At 42.9% G+C, this 24,398-nt stretch overlaps 9 non-coding genes and 2 pseudogenes across 9 annotated transcripts; all 11 read right to left on the bottom strand.

The window, feature by feature from the left end:
* Positions 1-569: 569 nt before the first annotated feature.
* LOC141214810 (U2 spliceosomal RNA) lies at positions 570-760 on the bottom strand. The gene has a single exon (XR_012284003.1). It is a non-coding gene; the product is annotated as a U2 spliceosomal RNA (small nuclear RNA).
* Positions 761-1,875: 1,115 nt separating this feature from the next.
* On the bottom strand, positions 1,876-2,056 carry LOC141214979 (U2 spliceosomal RNA; annotated as a pseudogene).
* A 5,993-nt stretch (positions 2,057-8,049) lies between these two features.
* On the bottom strand, positions 8,050-8,230 carry LOC141214980 (U2 spliceosomal RNA; annotated as a pseudogene).
* A 5,992-nt stretch (positions 8,231-14,222) lies between these two features.
* Positions 14,223-14,413, bottom strand: LOC141214811 (U2 spliceosomal RNA). The gene has a single exon (XR_012284004.1). It is a non-coding gene; the product is annotated as a U2 spliceosomal RNA (small nuclear RNA).
* A 1,115-nt stretch (positions 14,414-15,528) lies between these two features.
* Positions 15,529-15,719, bottom strand: LOC141214812 (U2 spliceosomal RNA). The gene has a single exon (XR_012284005.1). It is a non-coding gene; the product is annotated as a U2 spliceosomal RNA (small nuclear RNA).
* Positions 15,720-16,834: 1,115 nt separating this feature from the next.
* On the bottom strand, positions 16,835-17,025 carry LOC141214813 (U2 spliceosomal RNA). The gene has a single exon (XR_012284006.1). It is a non-coding gene; the product is annotated as a U2 spliceosomal RNA (small nuclear RNA).
* Positions 17,026-18,140: 1,115 nt separating this feature from the next.
* LOC141214815 (U2 spliceosomal RNA) lies at positions 18,141-18,331 on the bottom strand. The gene has a single exon (XR_012284008.1). It is a non-coding gene; the product is annotated as a U2 spliceosomal RNA (small nuclear RNA).
* Positions 18,332-19,446: 1,115 nt separating this feature from the next.
* Positions 19,447-19,637, bottom strand: LOC141214816 (U2 spliceosomal RNA). Its single transcript, XR_012284009.1, has one exon. It is a non-coding gene; the product is annotated as a U2 spliceosomal RNA (small nuclear RNA).
* A 1,115-nt stretch (positions 19,638-20,752) lies between these two features.
* LOC141214817 (U2 spliceosomal RNA) lies at positions 20,753-20,943 on the bottom strand. Its single transcript, XR_012284010.1, has one exon. It is a non-coding gene; the product is annotated as a U2 spliceosomal RNA (small nuclear RNA).
* Positions 20,944-22,656: 1,713 nt separating this feature from the next.
* Positions 22,657-22,847, bottom strand: LOC141214818 (U2 spliceosomal RNA). The gene has a single exon (XR_012284011.1). It is a non-coding gene; the product is annotated as a U2 spliceosomal RNA (small nuclear RNA).
* Positions 22,848-23,962: 1,115 nt separating this feature from the next.
* LOC141214819 (U2 spliceosomal RNA) lies at positions 23,963-24,153 on the bottom strand. The gene has a single exon (XR_012284012.1). It is a non-coding gene; the product is annotated as a U2 spliceosomal RNA (small nuclear RNA).
* Between the last annotated feature and the right edge of the window lie 245 nt (positions 24,154-24,398).

A 24,398-nucleotide genomic window follows, 5' to 3' on the forward strand; every position in this document is an offset into this window, starting at 1 on the left:
AACTTTTTGGGTTGGGTTCTCTTTTATAGTCTGCAGGCATTAAATGAAAGAAGTCAGTGTTCCAGCAGAAGGAGACAACGTTTCAGAAAAGGCATTGTAGCAAACCAAAAAAGAAATTTTAAGCGCAGCAGAGTAACCAGCGCACATACCTGTTAGCTCAGGTGAGTTTAAAAGGCTGCTGTTGATAACAAGGGCATTTGCTAAATAGATGGTGTGTGTGCAACAATATACTGAAAGGTCAATTATATTGTGCAGCTTATCTCACCACCTGTAGTTATTTAGGTGAAAGCTCCAAAATGCTTGCCTAATATGTCTGTTTATCCAAAAGGAAGTAAAAAGGGAGAGCTAGAAAGATAGCATTGCATCACATTACATGGCAATGCAATGCACAGTTGCTGAAGTTGAACCAAAATGAGCTTGTAATCTGGCTTCTGCAACTTTGAACATGAAAAATCCAATGAGGAGAAGAAAAGCAAAGCCAAAGAGTCCATCCCCAAATCCGACAAACAAGCAAAATGAACAAAAAACATTGAATTCAATTCTTTCTGATTTTAGAAACTGCATTAAAGAAGGGGTGCACCGGTCCTGGAGATACTGCAATACCAGGTCAATGCGTGGAGTGGACAGAGCAAGCTCTTTTTCCATCTCCCTGTTCTAAAAATCCATTTAATATATGGTCCCCAGATAGGGGACGTATCAGATATTAAACTGATAAGAACAGATACTACACTTGATCTTAGCCAAAAGGCCGAGAAGCGATAACCAGAATTGGTTTCAAACTACGGAGCCACCCAAGGATCCTGAAAAGTCCATTTGTGGAGATGAGCTCCTGGACTCCCGTTAAGAAGACATGTTGTCAACCTCTAGATCCCTTACATGCCTGCACTTTTCGGCTTGCTGCTGCTGCAATCCACGCGTTTTAGATCTGCATAACTCCACCTCTTTAAACACAGCACCTTCACCCCCTGCTGTTCCCACCCGCCTCAACACCGTTGGAAGGGAGGAGAACCAATTAAGGCGGGGGGTGGGGTGGAACGAGCAGCTGTCTACCCTTAGCAGGAGGGCTCCTGATTACATACCTCTCCTGCTGCTGCTGCTGCTGGCTGTCCAGCAGCAGACTGAAGGTGGCTGCTGCTGTGCACAGGTATATAAAGGCTCAGAGCCTATTATGACACGCGCAGCCAGCGTTCCATTGCCACATTCCATCTACTGCAGGCAGGATACCTGGCTGGCTGAATGTCGCTGAGAAGCTCACAGAGACCGCCATAAGCAACAGTTTAACAGAATGCCACAGACTAATCAACCAAACTTTTTGGGTTGGGTTCTCTTTTATAGTCTGCAGGCATTAAATGAAAGAAGTCAGTGTTCCAGCAGAAGGAGACAACGTTTCAGAAAAGGCATTGTAGCAAACCAAAAAAGAAATTTTAAGCGCAGCAGAGTAACCAGCGCACATACCTGTTAGCTCAGGTGAGTTTAAAAGGCTGCTGTTGATAACAAGGGCATTTGCTAAATAGATGGTGTGTGTGCAACAATATACTGAAAGGTCAATTATATTGTGCAGCTTATCTCACCACCTGTAGTTATTTAGGTGAAAGCTCCAAAATGCTTGCCTAATATGTCTGTTTATCCAAAAGGAAGTAAAAAGGGAGAGCTAGAAAGATAGCATTGCATCACATTACATGGCAATGCAATGCACAGTTGCTGAAGTTGAACCAAAATGAGCTTGTAATCTGGCTTCTGCAACTTTGAACATGAAAAATCCAATGAGGAGAAGAAAAGCAAAGCCAAAGAGTCCATCCCCAAATCCGACAAACAAGCAAAATGAACAAAAAACATTGAATTCAATTCTTTCTGATTTTAGAAACTGCATTAAAGAAGGGGTGCACCGGTCCTGGAGATACTGCAATACCAGGTCAATGCGTGGAGTGGACAGAGCAAGCTCTTTTTCCATCTCCCTGTTCTAAAAACCATTTAATATATGGTCCCCAGATAGGGGACGTATCAGATATTAAACTGATAAGAACAGATTTTTTTCTTTTTCATTTTGTTCTTATATTTCAGTTGTTATTTCTCTTCTAATATTTCTCTTGCCTTATAATCTGTTCATGCTACAAGGTTCCACAGATGAAAGTTCCATAGACTCTTGGCTCTTTTTTTCCCAATTCTCTTCAGATCTAACAGGTAATAAATATATATTTCACTTAGTGCTAATTTTATGCATTCACTTTCACTTATAAAATCTCTTTTAAAAAGCAATATGTTTCGGACTTTCCATAGCGCATTCTTTATTCCATTTATCATTATCCAAATGACTCTTTCTTTTTCTTTTGATTGACATGTAAAATTTCCATATAAAACTACTTCGTGATTTAAAAACTTAAGACCAGTAACAAACTTTAAGAGACTTCCAACTTCTTTCCAGACATTTTGGGCATAAAAACAGTTCCAAAAGGTGTGTAAAACTGTTTCCTCTCTAACACAGCCTGTTCTAGGGCATCTTGCAGTATTGCACAATCCCCTTCTGTGTTGAAAAAATCTAACAGGAACACATTCTTGCACTATTGCCCATGCCAAGTCTTTATATTCATTTGTTAGATAAGGTGCATAAGTCATTCTCCAAATTCTTCCACTTTTAGTGTATGTAAAGTTTGCCACTGCTGTCATCGTTTCTTTTCTCTTTGTCTCTAGAGCCAGTCTTCTTGAATTTGACAGCATCTCCACATCTACTTCAGGTAAGTTATAAAGTCTAATTGTTTTTTCTAGTAAGACATATTGTTTTGGCGGTGTAATTAGGACAGGAGAATTTGGGGGCAATGTTATCCACTTTCTTTTCCTAAAGATATCTCCAGCTGCATATCTTAAGTAGAAAGACCAATGAGTTCTTAGATTGGTCATTTTGAAGCAAAAACTAAAGAACTTTAGGTACAAAAATTTTTTGATATTTGGGATATTCTTTCCACCATATTTATGCTGCTTGTACATTGTCTCTCTTCGAACCTTCTCCATTTTTGATCCCCACAGAAAAAGAAAAATTTGTCTCTGGAGAAACTTTACTGTGTTCTCATTCGGGGGGTACACCATACTTAAAAACAACATTATCGGCAACAACAAAGACTTAATGATCAAGTTTTTACCTTCCATTGATAATTTTCTGAGTTTCCATAAACTTATCTTCTTTTGCATTTTCTCCTTCACCAACTGCCAACTTTCTTCTCCATCATTCTTTTTTGTAAACACAACACCTAAAATTTTGATCTTATCACTTCTTATTTTAAGTTGAGGAATCTGCGCATCTGACCAATCACCGAATCCAAGACATTCGCTCTTCTCCAAGTTCAGTTTGAAGGCAGATGCTAAACAGAAAAAATCAGTAGTTCTTACTGCTCTTCTCAGCGATTGTTCTGAGTCGCACAGGATCGTGATGTCATCCATGTACCCCAGTGACTTAGTACTTAGTCCATTTCCACCTGGTATGGGTACACCTTTCACCATCTTATCTTTCCTCAACATTGCCAGTAGAGGCTCGATTGCGCAGATAAAGAGCAAAGGCGAAAGTGGGCATCCTTGTTTGACGCCCGACTTTAGAACAACTTCTGAAGATAAAAAACCATTAATTAAAATCCTGCTAAAACTTCCATCATATAAAAGTGCAATGTGCTTAATAAAAACATCCGGGAATTTAATTTTCTTTAACACAGAATACAGGTACTTATGAGAGACTCTGTCGTACGCTTTCTGGAAATCAAGGGACAGAAGAGCTAGCTTTTGCTTCCTCTCTTGCTGATACCAAATTGCGTCCCGTATAATATTCAAGTTTTCTGCAATTGTACGACCAGGCACACCACATACCTGATCAGGATGCACGACCTTCTCTATCACCTTCTTCATTCTGTTCACCATGATTTTTGCCATAATTTTATAATCTACGTTGAGTAACGTGATTGGTCTCCAGTTCTCTAGATTAGTCTTATCTCCTTTTTTAAAAAGCAGGGTGACCACACCACTTCTCCAAGATTCAGGCAATTTGTCACATAAAAAGACAGCTTTAAAAATCTCAAACAGGTCGTCTTTTAAAATCTCCCAAAAAGTAAGATAAAATTCAATTTGTAGTCCGTCAGTACCCGGTGTTTTTCCTCTAGAAAAGCTTTTGATTGCACTTAGCAGTTCTTCTTCACAGATATCTTCAATCAACAACTCTTGATCTTGCTTTTCAAGGTGATTCTGCAATGAATTAAGAGCATCAGGTAAAAAATCAGCGTCAATTTTCTTTTCGCTAAAAAGATTTTGATAAAAAGTTTGCGCTTTGTCCAACAGTCCATCTTTAGTTGTTTCACCATCAAGTTCTTTAATTAATTCTTTGCGTTCTAAAGATTTTTTGAAAAAGAACCTGGAACATGTTTCATTTTTTTCCATATGTTCTACCTTGGCGTTGAAAATTATTTCTTTGCCTTTCTGTTCAATTGCTTTTTTAATGTCTTCTTTGACTTGTAAAATAACATCCTCCATATCTATCCCTGCATTTCTGAGTTTGTAACCTGTTTGCAGTTTTGTATTCAGGTCTTTAAACCATTTCTGATTCTGTCTGGCCTTCCTTTTGCCAGCTAAGAGAAAAAAATGTCTAATTTGAGACTTCACATACTCCCACCATTCTAGAATTCTTTTGTAATAATGTTTTTTCCCCTGTAGTTTTTTATAAAATTTCAAAAATTCCTCTTTTATACTTTCATCTTCCAGCAGCAGAGTGTTCAACTTCCAGACACCTCGCCCTTTCTCTAGACTGGGCAATTCCAAGTGAGTAATTAACGTTTTGTGGTCAGAAAAGATGTTACCTGTTAGATCCACTTTATTCACTTTAAAACTCTGTGATGTCAGAACAAAGTCAATTCTTGATTTTAGAAGATTGTTCTCCCAAGTGTATCCTGGTTCAGAGGTATTCTTTACTCTCCAGACATCATTCAGGCAAGTATCGTCGATTAGATTTTTTAACTGCATCTCAGTTTTGTCTTTCCTTCTAGTACCTGATGTCCTATTTTCATCAGACCGGATACAATTGAAGTCACCGCCAACCACAGTTGGTGTAGGACCAGGTATAAAGAGTTTGATGATATCTAATAAACTGGATCTTTCCTCTTTAATCGGAGATGCATAAACATTAATCAGCTTGAACTCGGATCCACAGTAACTCACATTAACAACTAGTGCACGTCCAGGTTCAACTTCAGTGAACGAGGTAACCTTAAAGTCTTTGTTTTTAAACAGGACGCCAACACCAGTAGCACGCGATCCATTTTCACCGGACCAGATGGAAGGTCCGTTCGCCCAATCTTCCCTTAGTTTGTTATAGTTAGGGTCATGGTCAATGCCGCATTCTTGAAGTAAAAAAATATCAGCATCTAAAGTCATCAGGTAAGAAAATAAAGCAGCTCTCTTGACAGAGCCCTTTAAACTCCTCACATTTAGTGAGGCAATTTTGAGTGTAGCCATAAATCATTTAAACAGAGCTTGAGTCCGTATCTGACATGAATCCGACCGGGGTAGAGGGACCCGCAGAAACGTCCGTGTCTGAGAATTCCTCGATGTTCACCGGATCAGATGGGTTTACAGGTTTAGGAACTGAGATGATCGGTTTAGGTGAGTAATTAGGGAGGACTATTTTCAAACGCCCAGCAGGTCTTTTGCTGGCGCTCTCTCCCTTAAACAAACTCGACTTCTCCTTTTTCCTTTTCCTCAAAACCTCCACGTCAATGTTAATCTCCTCCTCCTCCTCCTCACCACCAGCCTCCTTAGAAGACTCCTCTCCCATCTCCACTTCAGACTCAGCTGGATTCTCCTCCACCACATGATCATCTGGACTCTCCGACCAATCCTTGAGAACAATGCTATCCCCAGGCGGGTCCCCAGCAGTGTCCTTGGGCGGATCCCCAGAAGGGTTCCCGGGAGGGTCCTTGGATTTGTCTGTTTGTTCTTCAGGACTGGACCGCTTCGGAGGGGCTCCCCCCTGAGCTGCATCTGCATAGCTGAAGGTCTTTTTTCTCAACGGACAATCCCGAAAAGAGTGCCCAGGGATACGGCAGATATTACAGATCATCTGATTTGGGCAGTTCAGAGTGACATGTCCTTTTTGATAGCACTTCTTGCAAAGAGCGTTCTCCTCCTTGCAGCTCTCAAAGGAATGCCCAAAGTCCATACATTTTCTGCAGAAGATAGGCATCCCTGGATAGAAGAGTCTTCCTCTCTCTCTGCCAATCAGGAAGCTCTGAGGCGGATGAATGAGTCCACCAATTCCCAAACCTTCTCTCAGCTTCACGATGAACTTGTATTTTCCGGTCCACAACCTCTCAGAGTTCATGATTTTGTGAGAAAAGTAGACCTCAGAGCAATAGTTATGCAGAAACGCAGCCACATCCTTTTCAGAGACATGCGGATTGCTCATATGAACCACCACAGACTTCTCTTCTGCCAGGCAGAGGGTCACAAAACACAGTCCTTTAAGATCTTCCTCCTGAAGTCTCAGCTTGATCTGATGGTAAAAATTCTGAGATGCCACTTCAGAGGTCAGGGTAAGCACAAAGCGTCCAGGAGCATCTTGAAGTGCCAGAATGTTCTCCCTTTTCACCTGCAGGATCTCAAGCAGGACCTTCCTCACGAAGAAAGACAGGGAGAACTTGTCACGGGCTCGCTCTTCAACTTCAATCTTGAAAGAGTTCTTGATCTTCAAGTCGCCAGCTCCAGCAGAACGGAGAGTAGCCGATGTCGCCATCGCCATATTCAGATAAGTCGATCGCCTTCTTGGTTCTCTTCAGCACGCACACCCCCTATAGCAGCAGGAGGCTTAAGACAGTAGAACTGCCGATGCCTCAAGGCCGAGGATGCGATAGGCTTTGGAGTCTTCCAGCAACAACACTTGGTCGTAGCCAAAAGGCCGAGAAGCGATAACCAGAATTGGTTTCAAACTACGGAGCCACCCAAGGATCCTAAAAAGTCCATTTGTGGAGATGAGCTCCTGGACTCCCGTTAAGAAGACATGTTGTCAACCTCTAGATCCCTTACATGCCTGCACTTTTCGGCTTGCTGCTGCTGCAATCCACGCGTTTTAGATCTGCATAACTCCACCTCTTTAAACACAGCACCTTCACCCCCTGCTGTTCCCACCCGCCTCAACACCGTTGGAAGGGAGGAGAACCAATTAAGGCGGGGGGTGAGGTGGAACGAGCAGCTGTCTACCCTTAGCAGGAGGGCTCCTGATTACATACCTCTCCTGCTGCTGCTGCTGCTGGCTGTCCAGCAGCAGACTGAAGGTGGCTGCTGCTGTGCACAGGTATATAAAGGCTCAGAGCCTATTATGACACGCGCAGCCAGCGTTCCATTGCCACATTCCATCTACTGCAGGCAGGATACCTGGCTGGCTGAATGTCGCTGAGAAGCTCACAGAGACCGCCATAAGCAACAGTTTAACAGAATGCCACAGACTAATCAACCAAACTTTTTGGGTTGGGTTCTCTTTTATAGTCTGCAGGCATTAAATGAAAGAAGTCAGTGTTCCAGCAGAAGGAGACAACGTTTCAGAAAAGGCATTGTAGCAAACCAAAAAAGAAATTTTAAGCGCAGCAGAGTAACCAGCGCACATACCTGTTAGCTCAGGTGAGTTTAAAAGGCTGCTGTTGATAACAAGGGCATTTGCTAAATAGATGGTGTGTGTGCAACAATATACTGAAAGGTCAATTATATTGTGCAGCTTATCTCACCACCTGTAGTTATTTAGGTGAAAGCTCCAAAATGCTTGCCTAATATGTCTGTTTATCCAAAAGGAAGTAAAAAGGGAGAGCTAGAAAGATAGCATTGCATCACATTACATGGCAATGCAATGCACAGTTGCTGAAGTTGAACCAAAATGAGCTTGTAATCTGGCTTCTGCAACTTTGAACATGAAAAATCCAATGAGGAGAAGAAAAGCAAAGCCAAAGAGTCCATCCCCAAATCCGACAAACAAGCAAAATGAACAAAAAACATTGAATTCAATTCTTTCTGATTTTAGAAACTGCATTAAAGAAGGGGTGCACCGGTCCTGGAGATACTGCAATACCAGGTCAATGCGTGGAGTGGACAGAGCAAGCTCTTTTTCCATCTCCCTGTTCTAAAAACCATTTAATATATGGTCCCCAGATAGGGGACGTATCAGATATTAAACTGATAAGAACAGATTTTTTTCTTTTTCATTTTGTTCTTATATTTCAGTTGTTATTTCTCTTCTAATATTTCTCTTGCCTTATAATCTGTTCATGCTACAAGGTTCCACAGATGAAAGTTCCATAGACTCTTGGCTCTTTTTTTCCCAATTCTCTTCAGATCTAACAGGTAATAAATATATATTTCACTTAGTGCTAATTTTATGCATTCACTTTCACTTATAAAATCTCTTTTAAAAAGCAATATGTTTCGGACTTTCCATAGCGCATTCTTTATTCCATTTATCATTATCCAAATGACTCTTTCTTTTTCTTTTGATTGACATGTAAAATTTCCATATAAAACTACTTCGTGATTTAAAAACTTAAGACCAGTAACAAACTTTAAGAGACTTCCAACTTCTTTCCAGACATTTTGGGCATAAAAACAGTTCCAAAAGGTGTGTAAAACTGTTTCCTCTCTAACACAGCCTGTTCTAGGGCATCTTGCAGTATTGCACAATCCCCTTCTGTGTTGAAAAAATCTAACAGGAACACATTCTTGCACTATTGCCCATGCCAAGTCTTTATATTCATTTGTTAGATAAGGTGCATAAGTCATTCTCCAAATTCTTCCACTTTTAGTGTATGTAAAGTTTGCCACTGCTGTCATCGTTTCTTTTCTCTTTGTCTCTAGAGCCAGTCTTCTTGAATTTGACAGCATCTCCACATCTACTTCAGGTAAGTTATAAAGTCTAATTGTTTTTTCTAGTAAGACATATTGTTTTGGCGGTGTAATTAGGACAGGAGAATTTGGGGGCAATGTTATCCACTTTCTTTTCCTAAAGATATCTCCAGCTGCATATCTTAAGTAGAAAGACCAATGAGTTCTTAGATTGGTCATTTTGAAGCAAAAACTAAAGAACTTTAGGTACAAAAATTTTTTGATATTTGGGATATTCTTTCCACCATATTTATGCTGCTTGTACATTGTCTCTCTTCGAACCTTCTCCATTTTTGATCCCCACAGAAAAAGAAAAATTTGTCTCTGGAGAAACTTTACTGTGTTCTCATTCGGGGGGTACACCATACTTAAAAACAACATTATCGGCAACAACAAAGACTTAATGATCAAGTTTTTACCTTCCATTGATAATTTTCTGAGTTTCCATAAACTTATCTTCTTTTGCATTTTCTCCTTCACCAACTGCCAACTTTCTTCTCCATCATTCTTTTTTGTAAACACAACACCTAAAATTTTGATCTTATCACTTCTTATTTTAAGTTGAGGAATCTGCGCATCTGACCAATCACCGAATCCAAGACATTCGCTCTTCTCCAAGTTCAGTTTGAAGGCAGATGCTAAACAGAAAAAATCAGTAGTTCTTACTGCTCTTCTCAGCGATTGTTCTGAGTCGCACAGGATCGTGATGTCATCCATGTACCCCAGTGACTTAGTACTTAGTCCATTTCCACCTGGTATGGGTACACCTTTCACCATCTTATCTTTCCTCAACATTGCCAGTAGAGGCTCGATTGCGCAGATAAAGAGCAAAGGCGAAAGTGGGCATCCTTGTTTGACGCCCGACTTTAGAACAACTTCTGAAGATAAAAAACCATTAATTAAAATCCTGCTAAAACTTCCATCATATAAAAGTGCAATGTGCTTAATAAAAACATCCGGGAATTTAATTTTCTTTAACACAGAATACAGGTACTTATGAGAGACTCTGTCGTACGCTTTCTGGAAATCAAGGGACAGAAGAGCTAGCTTTTGCTTCCTCTCTTGCTGATACCAAATTGCGTCCCGTATAATATTCAAGTTTTCTGCAATTGTACGACCAGGCACACCACATACCTGATCAGGATGCACGACCTTCTCTATCACCTTCTTCATTCTGTTCACCATGATTTTTGCCATAATTTTATAATCTACGTTGAGTAACGTGATTGGTCTCCAGTTCTCTAGATTAGTCTTATCTCCTTTTTTAAAAAGCAGGGTGACCACACCACTTCTCCAAGATTCAGGCAATTTGTCACATAAAAAGACAGCTTTAAAAATCTCAAACAGGTCGTCTTTTAAAATCTCCCAAAAAGTAAGATAAAATTCAATTTGTAGTCCGTCAGTACCCGGTGTTTTTCCTCTAGAAAAGCTTTTGATTGCACTTAGCAGTTCTTCTTCACAGATATCTTCAATCAACAACTCTTGATCTTGCTTTTCAAGGTGATTCTGCAATGAATTAAGAGCATCAGGTAAAAAATCAGCGTCAATTTTCTTTTCGCTAAAAAGATTTTGATAAAAAGTTTGCGCTTTGTCCAACAGTCCATCTTTAGTTGTTTCACCATCAAGTTCTTTAATTAATTCTTTGGGTTCTAAAGATTTTTTGAAAAAGAACCTGGAACATGTTTCATTTTTTTCCATATGTTCTACCTTGGCGTTGAAAATTATTTCTTTGCCTTTCTGTTCAATTGCTTTTTTAATGTCTTCTTTGACTTGTAAAATAACATCCTCCATATCTATCCCTGCATTTCTGAGTTTGTAACCTGTTTGCAGTTTTGTATTCAGGTCTTTAAACCATTTCTGATTCTGTCTGGCCTTCCTTTTGCCAGCTAAGAGAAAAAAATGTCTAATTTGAGACTTCACATACTCCCACCATTCTAGAATTCTTTTGTAATAATGTTTTTTCCCCTGTAGTTTTTTATAAAATTTCAAAAATTCCTCTTTTATACTTTCATCTTCCAGCAGCAGAGTGTTCAACTTCCAGACACCTCGCCCTTTCTCTAGACTGGGCAATTCCAAGTGAGTAATTAACGTTTTGTGGTCAGAAAAGATGTTACCTGTTAGATCCACTTTATTCACTTTAAAACTCTGTGATGTCAGAACAAAGTCAATTCTTGATTTTAGAAGATTGTTCTCCCAAGTGTATCCTGGTTCAGAGGTATTCTTTACTCTCCAGACATCATTCAGGCAAGTATCGTCGATTAGATTTTTTAACTGCATCTCAGTTTTGTCTTTCCTTCTAGTACCTGATGTCCTATTTTCATCAGACCGGATACAATTGAAGTCACCGCCAACCACAGTTGGTGTAGGACCAGGTATAAAGAGTTTGATGATATCTAATAAACTGGATCTTTCCTCTTTAATCGGAGATGCATAAACATTAATCAGCTTGAACTCGGATCCACAGTAACTCACATTAACAACTAGTGCACGTCCAGGTTCAACTTCAGTGAACGAGGTAACCTTAAAGTCTTTGTTTTTAAACAGGACGCCAATACCAGTAGCACGCGATCCATTTTCACCGGACCAGATGGAAGGTCCGTTCGCCCAATCTTCCCTTAGTTTGTTATAGTTAGGGTCATGGTCAATGCCGCATTCTTGAAGTAAAAAAATATCAGCATCTAAAGTCATCAGGTAAGAAAATAAAGCAGCTCTCTTGACAGAGCCCTTTAAACTCCTCACATTTAGTGAGGCAATTTTGAGTGTAGCCATAAATCATTTAAACAGAGCTTGAGTCCGTATCTGACATGAATCCGACCGGGGTAGAGGGACCCGCAGAAACGTCCGTGTCTGAGAATTCCTCGATGTTCACCGGATCAGATGGGTTTACAGGTTTAGGAACTGAGATGATCGGTTTAGGTGAGTAATTAGGGAGGACTATTTTCAAACGCCCAGCAGGTCTTTTGCTGGCGCTCTCTCCCTTAAACAAACTCGACTTCTCCTTTTTCCTTTTCCTCAAAACCTCCACGTCAATGTTAATCTCCTCCTCCTCCTCCTCACCACCAGCCTCCTTAGAAGACTCCTCTCCCATCTCCACTTCAGACTCAGCTGGATTCTCCTCCACCACATGACCATCTGGACTCTCCGACCAATCCTTGAGAACAATGCTATCCCCAGGCGGGTCCCCAGCAGTGTCCTTGGGCGGATCCCCAGAAGGGTTCCCGGGATGGTCCTTGGATTTGTCTGTTTGTTCTTCAGGACTGGACCGCTTCGGAGGGGCTCCCCCCCGAGCTGCATCTGCATAGCTGAAGGTCTTTTTTCTCAACGGACAATCCCGAAAAGAGTGCCCAGGGATACGGCAGATATTACAGATCATCTGATTTGGGCAGTTCAGAGTGACATGTCCTTTTTGATAGCACTTCTTGCAAAGAGCGTTCTCCTCTTGCAGCTCTCAAAGGAATGCCCAAAGTCCATACATTTTCTGCAGAAGATAGGCATCCCTGGATAGAAGAGTCTTCCTCTCTCTCTGCCAATCAGGAAGCTCTGAGGCGGATGAATGAGTCCACCAATTCCCAAACCTTCTCTCAGCTTCACGATGAACTTGTATTTTCCGGTCCACAACCTCTCAGAGTTCATGATTTTGTGAGAAAAGTGGACCTCAGAGCAATAGTTATGCAGAAACGCAGCCACATCCTTTTCAGAGACATGCGGATTGCTCATATGAACCCCCACAGACTTCTCTTCTGCCAGGCAGAGGGTCACAAAACACAGTCCTTTAAGATCTTCCTCCTGAAGTCTCAGCTTGATCTGATGGTAAAAATTCTGAGATGCCACTTCAGAGGTCAGGGTAAGCACAAAGCGTCCAGGAGCATCTTGAAGTGCCAGAATGTTCTCCCTTTTCACCTGCAGGATCTCAAGCAGGACCTTCCTCACGAAGAAAGACAGGGAGAACTTGTCACGGGCTCGCTCTTCAACTTCAATCTTGAAAGAGTTCTTGATCTTCAAGTCGCCAGCTCCAGCAGAACGGAGAGTAGCCGATGTCGCCATCGCCATATTCAGATAAGTCGATCGCCTTCTTGGTTCTCTTCAGCACGCACACCCCCTATAGCAGCAGGAGGCTTAAGACAGTAGAACTGCCGATGCCTCAAGGCCGAGGATGCGATAGGCTTTGGAGTCTTCCAGCAACAACACTTGGTCGTAGCCAAAAGGCCGAGAAGCGATAACCAGAATTGGTTTCAAACTACGGAGCCACCCAAGGATCCTAAAAAGTCCATTTGTGGAGATGAGCTCCTGGACTCCCGTTAAGAAGACATGTTGTCAACCTCTAGATCCCTTACATGCCTGCACTTTTCGGCTTGCTGCTGCTGCAATCCACGCGTTTTAGATCTGCATAACTCCACCTCTTTAAACACAGCACCTTCACCCCCTGCTGTTCCCACCCGCCTCAACACCGTTGGAAGGGAGGAGAACCAATTAAGGCGGGGGGTGGGGTGGAACGAGCAGCTGTCTACCCTTAGCAGGAGGGCTCCTGATTACATACCTCTCCTGCTGCTGCTGCTGCTGGCTGTCCAGCAGCAGACTGAAGGTGGCTGCTGCTGTGCACAGGTATATAAAGGCTCAGAGCCTATTATGACACGCGCAGCCAGCGTTCCATTGCCACATTCCATCTACTGCAGGCAGGATACCTGGCTGGCTGAATGTCGCTGAGAAGCTCACAGAGACCGCCATAAGCAACAGTTTAACAGAATGCCACAGACTAATCAACCAAACTTTTTGGGTTGGGTTCTCTTTTATAGTCTGCAGGCATTAAATGAAAGAAGTCAGTGTTCCAGCAGAAGGAGACAACGTTTCAGAAAAGGCATTGTAGCAAACCAAAAAAGAAATTTTAAGCGCAGCAGAGTAACCAGCGCACATACCTGTTAGCTCAGGTGAGTTTAAAAGGCTGCTGTTGATAACAAGGGCATTTGCTAAATAGATGGTGTGTGTGCAACAATATACTGAAAGGTCAATTATATTGTGCAGCTTATCTCACCACCTGTAGTTATTTAGGTGAAAGCTCCAAAATGCTTGCCTAATATGTCTGTTTATCCAAAAGGAAGTAAAAAGGGAGAGCTAGAAAGATAGCATTGCATCACATTACATGGCAATGCAATGCACAGTTGCTGAAGTTGAACCAAAATGAGCTTGTAATCTGGCTTCTGCAACTTTGAACATGAAAAATCCAATGAGGAGAAGAAAAGCAAAGCCAAAGAGTCCATCCCCAAATCCGACAAACAAGCAAAATGAACAAAAAACATTGAATTCAATTCTTTCTGATTTTAGAAACTGCATTAAAGAAGGGGTGCACCGGTCCTGGAGATACTGCAATACCAGGTCAATGCGTGGAGTGGACAGAGCAAGCTCTTTTTCCATCTCCCTGTTCTAAAAATCCATTTAATATATGGTCCCCAGATAGGGGACGTATCAGATATTAAACTGATAAGAACAGATACTACACTTGATCTTAGCCAAAAGGCCGAGAAGCGATAACCAGAATTGGTTTCAAACTACGGAGCCACCCAAGGATCCTGAAAAGTACATTTGTGGAGATGAGCTCCTGGACTCCCGTTAAGAAGACATGTTGTCAACCTCTAGATCCCTTACATGCCTGCACTTTTCGGCTTGCTGCTGCTGCAATCCACGCGTTTTAGATCTGCATAACTCCACCTCTTTAAACACAGCACCTTCACCCCCTGCTGTTCCCACCCGCCTCAACACCGTTGGAAGGGAGGAGAACCAATTAAGGCGGGGGGTGGGGTGGAACGAGCAGCTGTCTACCCTTAGCAGGAGGGCTCCTGATTACATACCTCTCCTGCTGCTGCTGCTGCTGGCTGTCCAGCAGCAGACTGAAGGTGGCTGCTGCTGTGCACAGGTATATAAAGGCTCAGAGCCTATTATGACACGCGCAGCCAGCGTTCCATTGCCACATTCCATCTACTGCAGGCAGGATACCTGGCTGGCTGAATGTCTCTGAGAAGCTCACAGAGACCGCCATAAGCAACAGTTTAACAGAATGCCACAGACTAATCAACCAAACTTTTTGGGTTGGGTTCTCTTTTATAGTCTGCAGGCATTAAATGAAAGAAGTCAGTGTTCCAGCAGAAGGAGACAACGTTTCAGAAAAGGCATTGTAGCAAACCAAAAAAGAAATTTTAAGCGCAGCAGAGTAACCAGCGCACATACCTGTTAGCTCAGGTGAGTTTAAAAGGCTGCTGTTGATAACAAGGGCATTTGCTAAATAGATGGTGTGTGTGCAACAATATACTGAAAGGTCAATTATATTGTGCAGCTTATCTCACCACCTGTAGTTATTTAGGTGAAAGCTCCAAAATGCTTGCCTAATATGTCTGTTTATCCAAAAGGAAGTAAAAAGGGAGAGCTAGAAAGATAGCATTGCATCACATTACATGGCAATGCAATGCACAGTTGCTGAAGTTGAACCAAAATGAGCTTGTAATCTGGCTTCTGCAACTTTGAACATGAAAAATCCAATGAGGAGAAGAAAAGCAAAGCCAAAGAGTCCATCCCCAAATCCGACAAACAAGCAAAATGAACAAAAAACTTTGAATTCAATTCTTTCTGATTTTAGAAACTGCATTAAAGAAGGGGTGCACCGGTCCTGGAGATACTGCAATACCAGGTCAATGCGTGGAGTGGACAGAGCAAGCTCTTTTTCCATCTCCCTGTTCTAAAAATCCATTTAATATATGGTCCCCAGATAGGGGACGTATCAGATATTAAACTGATAAGAACAGATACTACACTTGATCTTAGCCAAAAGGCCGAGAAGCGATAACCAGAATTGGTTTCAAACTACGGAGCCACCCAAGGATCCTGAAAAGTCCATTTGTGGAGATGAGCTCCTGGACTCCCGTTAAGAAGACATGTTGTCAACCTCTAGATCCCTTACATGCCTGCACTTTTCGGCTTGCTGCTGCTGCAATCCACGCGTTTTAGATCTGCATAACTCCACCTCTTTAAACACAGCACCTTCACCCCCTGCTGTTCCCACCCGCCTCAACACCGTTGGAAGGGAGGAGAACCAATTAAGGCGGGGGGTGGGGTGGAACGAGCAGCTGTCTACCCTTAGCAGGAGGGCTCCTGATTACATACCTCTCCTGCTGCTGCTGCTGCTGGCTGTCCAGCAGCAGACTGAAAGTGGCTGCTGCTGTGCACAGGTATATAAAGGCTCAGAGCCTATTATGACACGCGCAGCCAGCGTTCCATTGCCACATTCCATCTACTGCAGGCAGGATACCTGGCTGGCTGAATGTCGCTGAGAAGCTCACAGAGACCGCCATAAGCAACAGTTTAACAGAATGCCACAGACTAATCAACCAAACTTTTTGGGTTGGGTTCTCTTTTATAGTCTGCAGGCATTAAATGAAAGAAGTCACTGTTCCAGCAGAAGGAGACAACGTTTCAGAAAAGGCATTGTAGCAAACCAAAAAAGAAATTTTAAGCGCAGCAGAGTAACCAGCGCACATACCTGTTAGCTCAGGTGAGTTTAAAAGGCTGCTGTTGATAACAAGGGCATTTGCTAAATAGATGGTGTGTGTGCAACAATATACTGAAAGGTCAATTATATTGTGCAGCTTATCTCACCACCTGTAGTTATTTAGGTGAAAGCTCCAAAATGCTTGCCTAATATGTCTGTTTATCCAAAAGGAAGTAAAAAGGGAGAGCTAGAAAGATAGCATTGCATCACATTACATGGCAATGCAATGCACAGTTGCTGAAGTTGAACCAAAATGAGCTTGTAATCTGGCTTCTGCAACTTTGAACATGAAAAATCCAATGAGGAGAAGAAAAGCAAAGCCAAAGAGTCCATCCCCAAATCCGACAAACAAGCAAAATGAACAAAAAACATTGAATTCAATTCTTTCTGATTTTAGAAACTGCATTATAGAAGGGGTGCACCGGTCCTGGAGATACTGCAATACCAGGTCAATGCGTGGAGTGGACAGAGCAAGCTCTTTTTCCATCTCCCTGTTCTAAAAATCCATTTAATATATGGTCCCCAGATAGGGGACGTATCAGATATTAAACTGATAAGAACAGATACTACACTTGATCTTAGCCAAAAGGCCGAGAAGCGATAACCAGAATTGGTTTCAAACTACGGAGCCACCCAAGGATCCTGAAAAGTCCATTTGTGGAGATGAGCTCCTGGACTCCCGTTAAGAAGACATGTTGTCAACCTCTAGATCCCTTACATGCCTGCACTTTTCGGCTTGCTGCTGCTGCAATCCACGCGTTTTAGATCTGCATAACTCTACCTCTTTAAACACAGCACCTTCACCCCCTGCTGTTCCCACCCGCCTCAACACCGTTGGAAGGGAGGAGAACCAATTAAGGCGGGGGGTGGGGTGGAACGAGCAGCTGTCTACCCTTAGCAGGAGGGCTCCTGATTACATACCTCTCCTGCTGCTGCTGCTGCTGGCTGTCCAGCAGCAGACTGAAGGTGGCTGCTGCTGTGCACAGGTATATAAAGGCTCAGAGCCTATTATGACACGCGCAGCCAGCGTTCCATTGCCACATTCCATCTACTGCAGGCAGGATACCTGGCTGGCTGAATGTCGCTGAGAAGCTCACAGAGACCGCCATAAGCAACAGTTTAACAGAATGCCACAGACTAATCAACCAAACTTTTTGGGTTGGGTTCTCTTTTATAGTCTGCAGGCATTAAATGAAAGAAGTCAGTGTTCCAGCAGAAGGAGACAACGTTTCAGAAAAGGCATTGTAGCAAACCAAAAAAGAAATTTTAAGCGCAGCAGAGTAACCAGCGCACATACCTGTTAGCTCAGGTGAGTTTAAAAGGCTGCTGTTGATAACAAGGGCATTTGCTAAATAGATGGTGTGTGTGCAACAATATACTGAAAGGTCAATTATATTGTGCAGCTTATCTCACCACCTGTAGTTATTTAGGTGAAAGCTCCAAAATGCTTGCCTAATATGTCTGTTTATCCAAAAGGAAGTAAAAAGGGAGAGCTAGAAAGATAGCATTGCATCACATTACATGGCAATGCAATGCACAGTTGCTGAAGTTGAACCAAAATGAGCTTGTAATCTGGCTTCTGCAACTTTGAACATGAAAAATCCAATGAGGAGAAGAAAAGCAAAGCCAAAGAGTCCATCCCCAAATCCGACAAACAAGCAAAATGAACAAAAAACATTGAATTCAATTCTTTCTGATTTTAGAAACTGCATTATAGAAGGGGTGCACCGGTCCTGGAGATACTGCAATACCAGGTCAATGCGTGGAGTGGACAGAGCAAGCTCTTTTTCCATCTCCCTGTTCTAAAAATCCATTTAATATATGGTCCCCAGATAGGGGACGTATCAGATATTAAACTGATAAGAACAGATACTACACTTGATCTTAGCCAAAAGGCCGAGAAGCGATAACCAGAATTGGTTTCAAACTACGGAGCCACCCAAGGATCCTGAAAAGTCCATTTGTGGAGATGAGCTCCTGGACTCCCGTTAAGAAGACATGTTGTCAACCTCTAGATCCCTTACATGCCTGCACTTTTCGGCTTGCTGCTGCTGCAATCCACGCGTTTTAGATCTGCATAACTCCACCTCTTTAAACACAGCACCTTCACCCCCTGCTGTTCCCACCCGCCTCAACACCGTTGGAAGGGAGGAGAACCAATTAAGGCGGGGGGTGGGGTGGAACGAGCAGCTGTCTACCCTTAGCAGGAGGGCTCCTGATTACATACCTCTCCTGCTGCTGCTGCTGCTGGCTGTCCAGCAGCAGACTGAAGGTGGCTGCTGCTGTGCACAGGTATATAAAGGCTCAGAGCCTATTATGACACGCGCAGCCAGCGTTCCATTGCCACATTCCATCTACTGCAGGCAGGATACCTGGCTGGCTGAATGTCGCTGAGAAGCTCACAGAGACCGCCATAAGCAACAGTTTAACAGAATGCCACAGACTAATCAACCAAACTTTTTGGGTTGGGTTCTCTTTTATAGTCTGCAGGCATTAAATGAAAGAAGTCAGTGTTCCAGCAGAAGGAGACAACGTTTCAGAAAAGGCATTGTAGCAAACCAAAAAAGAAATTTTAAGCGCAGCAGAGTAACCAGCGCACATACCTGTTAGCTCAGGTGAGTTTAAAAGGCTGCTGTTGATAACAAGGGCATTTGCTAAATAGATGGTGTGTGTGCAACAATATACTGAAAGGTCAATTATATTGTGCAGCTTATCTCACCACCTGTAGTTATTTAGGTGAAAGCTCCAAAATGCTTGCCTAATATGTCTGTTTATCCAAAAGGAAGTAAAAAGGGAGAGCTAGAAAGATAGCATTGCATCACATTACATGGCAATGCAATGCACAGTTGCGGAGGTTGAACCAAAATGAGCTTGTAATCTGGCTTCTGCAACTTTGAACATGAAAAATCCAATGAGGAGAAGAAAAGCAAAGCCAAAGAGTCCATCCCCAAATCCGACAAACAAGCAAAATGAACAAAAAACATTGAATTCAATTCTTTCTGATTTTAGAAACTGCATTAAAGAAGGGGTGCACCGGTCCTGGAGATACTGCAATACCAGGTCAATGCGTGGAGTGGACAGAGCAAGCTCTTTTTCCATCTCCCTGTTCTAAAAATCCATTTAATATATGGTCCCCAGATAGGGGACGTATCAGATATTAAACTGATAAGAACAGATACTACACTTGATCTTAGCCAAAAGGCCGAGAAGCGATAACCAGAATTGGTTTCAAACTACGGAGCCACCCAAGGATCCTGAAAAGTCCATTTGTGGAGATGAGCTCCTGGACTCCCGTTAAGAAGACATGTTGTCAACCTCTAGATCCCTTACATGCCTGCACTTTTCGGCTTGCTGCTGCTGCAATCCACGCGTTTTAGATCTGCATAACTCCACCTCTTTAAACACAGCACCTTCACCCCCTGCTGTTCCCACCCGCCTCAACACTGTTGGAAGGGAGGAGAACCAATTAAGGCGGGGGGTGGGGTGGAACGAGCAGCTGTCTACCCTTAGCAGGAGGGCTCCTGATTACATACCTCTCCTGCTGCTGCTGCTGCTGGCTGTCCAGCAGCAGACTGAAGGTGGCTGCTGCTGTGCACAGGTATATAAAGGCTCAGAGCCTATTATGACACGCGCAGCCAGCGTTCCATTGCCACATTCCATCTACTGCAGGCAGGATACCTGGCTGGCTGAATGTCGCTGAGAAGCTCACAGAGACCGCCATAAGCAACAGTTTAACAGAATGCCACAGACTAATCAACCAAACTTTTTGGGTTGGGTTCTCTTTTATAGTCTGCAGGCATTAAATGAAAGAAGTCAGTGTTCCAGCAGAAGGAGACAACGTTTCAGAAAAGGCATTGTAGCAAACCAAAAAAGAAATTTTAAGCGCAGCAGAGTAACCAGCGCACATACCTGTTAGCTCAGGTGAGTTTAAAAGGCTGCTGTTGATAACAAGGGCATTTGCTAAATAGATGGTGTGTGTGCAACAATATACTGAAAGGTCAATTATATTGTGCAGCTTATCTCACCACCTGTAGTTATTTAGGTGAAAGCTCCAAAATGCTTGCCTAATATGTCTGTTTATCCAAAAGGAAGTAAAAAGGGAGAGCTAGAAAGATAGCATTGCATCACATTACATGGCAATGCAATGCACAGTTGCTGAAGTTGAACCAAAATGAGCTTGTAATCTGGCTTCTGCAACTTTGAACATGAGAAATCCAATGAGGAGAAGAAAAGCAAAGCCAAAGAGTCCATCCCCAAATCCGACAAACAAGCAAAATGAACAAAAAACATTGAATTCAATTCTTTCTGATTTTAGAAACTGCATTAAAGAAGGGGTGCACCGGTCCTGGAGATACTGCAATACCAGGTCAATGCGTGGAGTGGACAGAGCAAGCTCTTTTTCCATCTCCCTGTTCTAAAAATCCATTTAATATATGGTCCCCAGATAGGGGACGTATCAGATATTAAACTGATAAGAACAGATACTACACTTGATCTTAGCCAAAAGGCCGAGAAGCGATAACCAGAATTGGTTTCAAACTACGGAGCCACCCAAGGATCCTGAAAAGTCCATTTGTGGAGATGAGCTCCTGGACTCCCGTTAAGAAGACATGTTGTCAACCTCTAGATCCCTTACATGCCTGCACTTTTCGGCTTGCTGCTGCTGCAATCCACACGTTTTAGATCTGCATAACTCCACCTCTTTAAACACAGCACCTTCACCCCCTGCTGTTCCCACCCGCCTCAACACCGTTGGAAGGGAGGAGAACCAATTAAGGCGGGGGGTGGGGTGGAACGAGCAGCTGTCTACCCTTAGCAGGAGGGCTCCTGATTACATACCTCTCCTGCTGCTGCTGCTGCTGGCTGTCCAGCAGCAGACTGAAGGTGGCTGCTGCTGTGCACAGGTATATAAAGGCTCAGAGCCTATTATGACACGCGCAGCCAGCGTTCCATTGCCACATTCCATCTACTGCAGGCAGGATACCTGGCTGGCTGAATGTCGCTGAGAAGCTCACAGAGACCGCCATAAGCAACAGTTTAACAGAATGCCACAGACTAATCAACCAAACTTTTTGGGTTGGGTTCTCTTTTATAGTCTGCAGGCATTAAATGAAAGAAGTCAGTGTTCCAGCAGAAGGAGACAACGTTTCAGAAAAGGCATTGTAGCAAACCAAAAAAGAAATTTTAAGCGCAGCAGAGTAACCAGCGCACATACCTGTTAGCTCAGGTGAGTTTAAAAGGCTGCTGTTGATAACAAGGGCATTTGCTAAATAGATGGTGTGTGTGCAACAATATACTGAAAGGTCAATTATATCATAGAATCATAGAATCATAGAATGGTAGAGTTGGAAGGGACCTCCTGGGTCATCTGGTCCAACCCCCTGCTCAAAGCAGGATTCACTAGATCATCTCAGACAGATGTCTGTCCAGCCTCTGTTTGAAGACGTCCATTGAAGGGGAACTCACCACCTCTCGTGGCAGCCTGTTCCACTCATTAATCACCCTAACTGTCAAAAAGTTTTTTCTAATATCTAATCTGTGTCTCCTCCCATTTAGTTTCATCCCATTGCTTCTAGTCTTTCCTTGTGCAAATGAGAATAAAGATGATCCTTCTACAATGTGACAGCCCTTGACATATTTGTAGACAGCTATTAAATCTCCTCTCAGTCTTCTTTTTTGCAAGCTAAACATTCCCAAATCCTGCAACCGTTCCTCATAGGACATGGTTTGCAGACCAGTCACCATTCTGGTCGCTCTTCTCTGAACTTGCTCCAGTTTGTCTATGTCTTTTTAAAATGTGGTGCCCAAAACTGTACACAGTATTCCAGATGAGGTCTGACCAAAGAGGAGTAAAGACCGATAATGACTTCACGTGATCTAGACTGTATGCTTCTGTTAATACATCCCAATATTGTGCAGCTTATCTCACCACCTGTAGTTATTTAGGTGAAAGCTCCAAAATGCTTGCCTAATATGTCTGTTTATCCAAAAGGAAGTAAAAAGGGAGAGCTAGAAAGATAGCATTGCATCACATTACATGGCAATGCAATGCACAGTTGCTGAAGTTGAACCAAAATGAGCTTGTAATCTGGCTTCTGCAACTTTGAACATGAAAAATCCAATGAGGAGAAGAAAAGCAAAGCCAAAGAGTCCATCCCCAAATCCGACAAACAAGCAAAATGAACAAAAAACATTGAATTCAATTCTTTCTGATTTTAGAAACTGCATTAAAGAAGGGGTGCACCGGTCCTGGAGATACTGCAATACCAGGTCAATGCGTGGAGTGGACAGAGCAAGCTCTTTTTCCATCTCCCTGTTCTAAAAATCCATTTAATATATGGTCCCCAGATAGGGGACGTATCAGATATTAAACTGATAAGAACAGATACTACACTTGATCTTAGCCAAAAGGCCGAGAAGCGATAACCAGAATTGGTTTCAAACTACGGAGCCACCCAAGGATCCTGAAAAGTCCATTTGTGGAGATGAGCTCCTGGACTCCCGTTAAGAAGACATGTTGTCAACCTCTAGATCCCTTACATGCCTGCACTTTTCGGCTTGCTGCTGCTGCAATCCACGCGTTTTAGATCTGCATAACTCCACCTCTTTAAACACAGCACCTTCACCCCCTGCTGTTCCCACCCGCCTCAACACCGTTGGAAGGGAGGAGAACCAATTAAGGCGGGGGGTGGGGTGGAACGAGCAGCTGTCTACCCTTAGCAGGAGGGCTCCTGATTACATACCTCTCCTGCTGCTGCTGCTGCTGGCTGTCCAGCAGCAGACTGAAGGTGGCTGCTGCTGTGCACAGGTATATAAAGGCTCAGAGCCTATTATGACACGCGCAGCCAGCGTTCCATTGCCACATTCCATCTACTGCAGGCAGGATACCTGGCTGGCTGAATGTCGCTGAGAAGCTCACAGAGACCGCCATAAGCAACAGTTTAACAGAATGCCACAGACTAATCAACCAAACTTTTTGGGTTGGGTTCTCTTTTATAGTCTGCAGGCATTAAATGAAAGAAGTCAGTGTTCCAGCAGAAGGAGACAACGTTTCAGAAAAGGCATTGTAGCAAACCAAAAAAGAAATTTTAAGCGCAGCAGAGTAACCAGCGCACATACCTGTTAGCTCAGGTGAGTTTAAAAGGCTGCTGTTGATAACAAGGGCATTTGCTAAATAGATGGTGTGTGTGCAACAATATACTGAAAGGTCAATTATATTGTGCAGCTTATCTCACCACCTGTAGTTATTTAGGTGAAAGCTCCAAAATGCTTGCCTAATATGTCTGTTTATCCAAAAGGAAGTAAAAAGGGAGAGCTAGAAAGATAGCATTGCATCACATTACATGGCAATGCAATGCACAGTTGCGGAGGTTGAACCAAAATGAGCTTGTAATCTGGCTTCTGCAACTTTGAACATGAAAAATCCAATGAGGAGAAGAAAAGCAAAGCCAAAGAGTCCATCCCCAAATCCGACAAACAAGCAAAATGAACAAAAAACATTGAATTCAATTCTTTCTGATTTTAGAAACTGCATTAAAGAAGGGGTGCACCGGTCCTGGAGATACTGCAATACCAGGTCAATGCGTGGAGTGGACAGAGCAAGCTCTTTTTCCATCTCCCTGTTCTAAAAATCCATTTAATATATGGTCCCCAGATAGGGGACGTATCAGATATTAAACTGATAAGAACAGATACTACACTTGATCTTAGCCAAAAGGCCGAGAAGCGATAACCAGAATTGGTTTCAAACTACGGAGCCACCCAAGGATCCTGAAAAGTCCATTTGTGGAGATGAGCTCCTGGACTCCCGTTAAGAAGACATGTTGTCAACCTCTAGATCCCTTACATGCCTGCACTTTTCGGCTTGCTGCTGCTGCAATCCACGCGTTTTAGATCTGCATAACTCCACCTCTTTAAACACAGCACCTTCACCCCCTGCTGTTCCCACCCGCCTCAACACCGTTGGAAGGGAGGA

Source organism: Phyllobates terribilis, unplaced genomic scaffold (assembly GCF_046119375.1).
Source record: "Phyllobates terribilis strain yellow unplaced genomic scaffold, ASM4611937v1 Scaffold_223__1_contigs__length_3252167, whole genome shotgun sequence".
Classification (NCBI taxonomy): Eukaryota; Metazoa; Chordata; class Amphibia; order Anura; family Dendrobatidae; genus Phyllobates; species Phyllobates terribilis.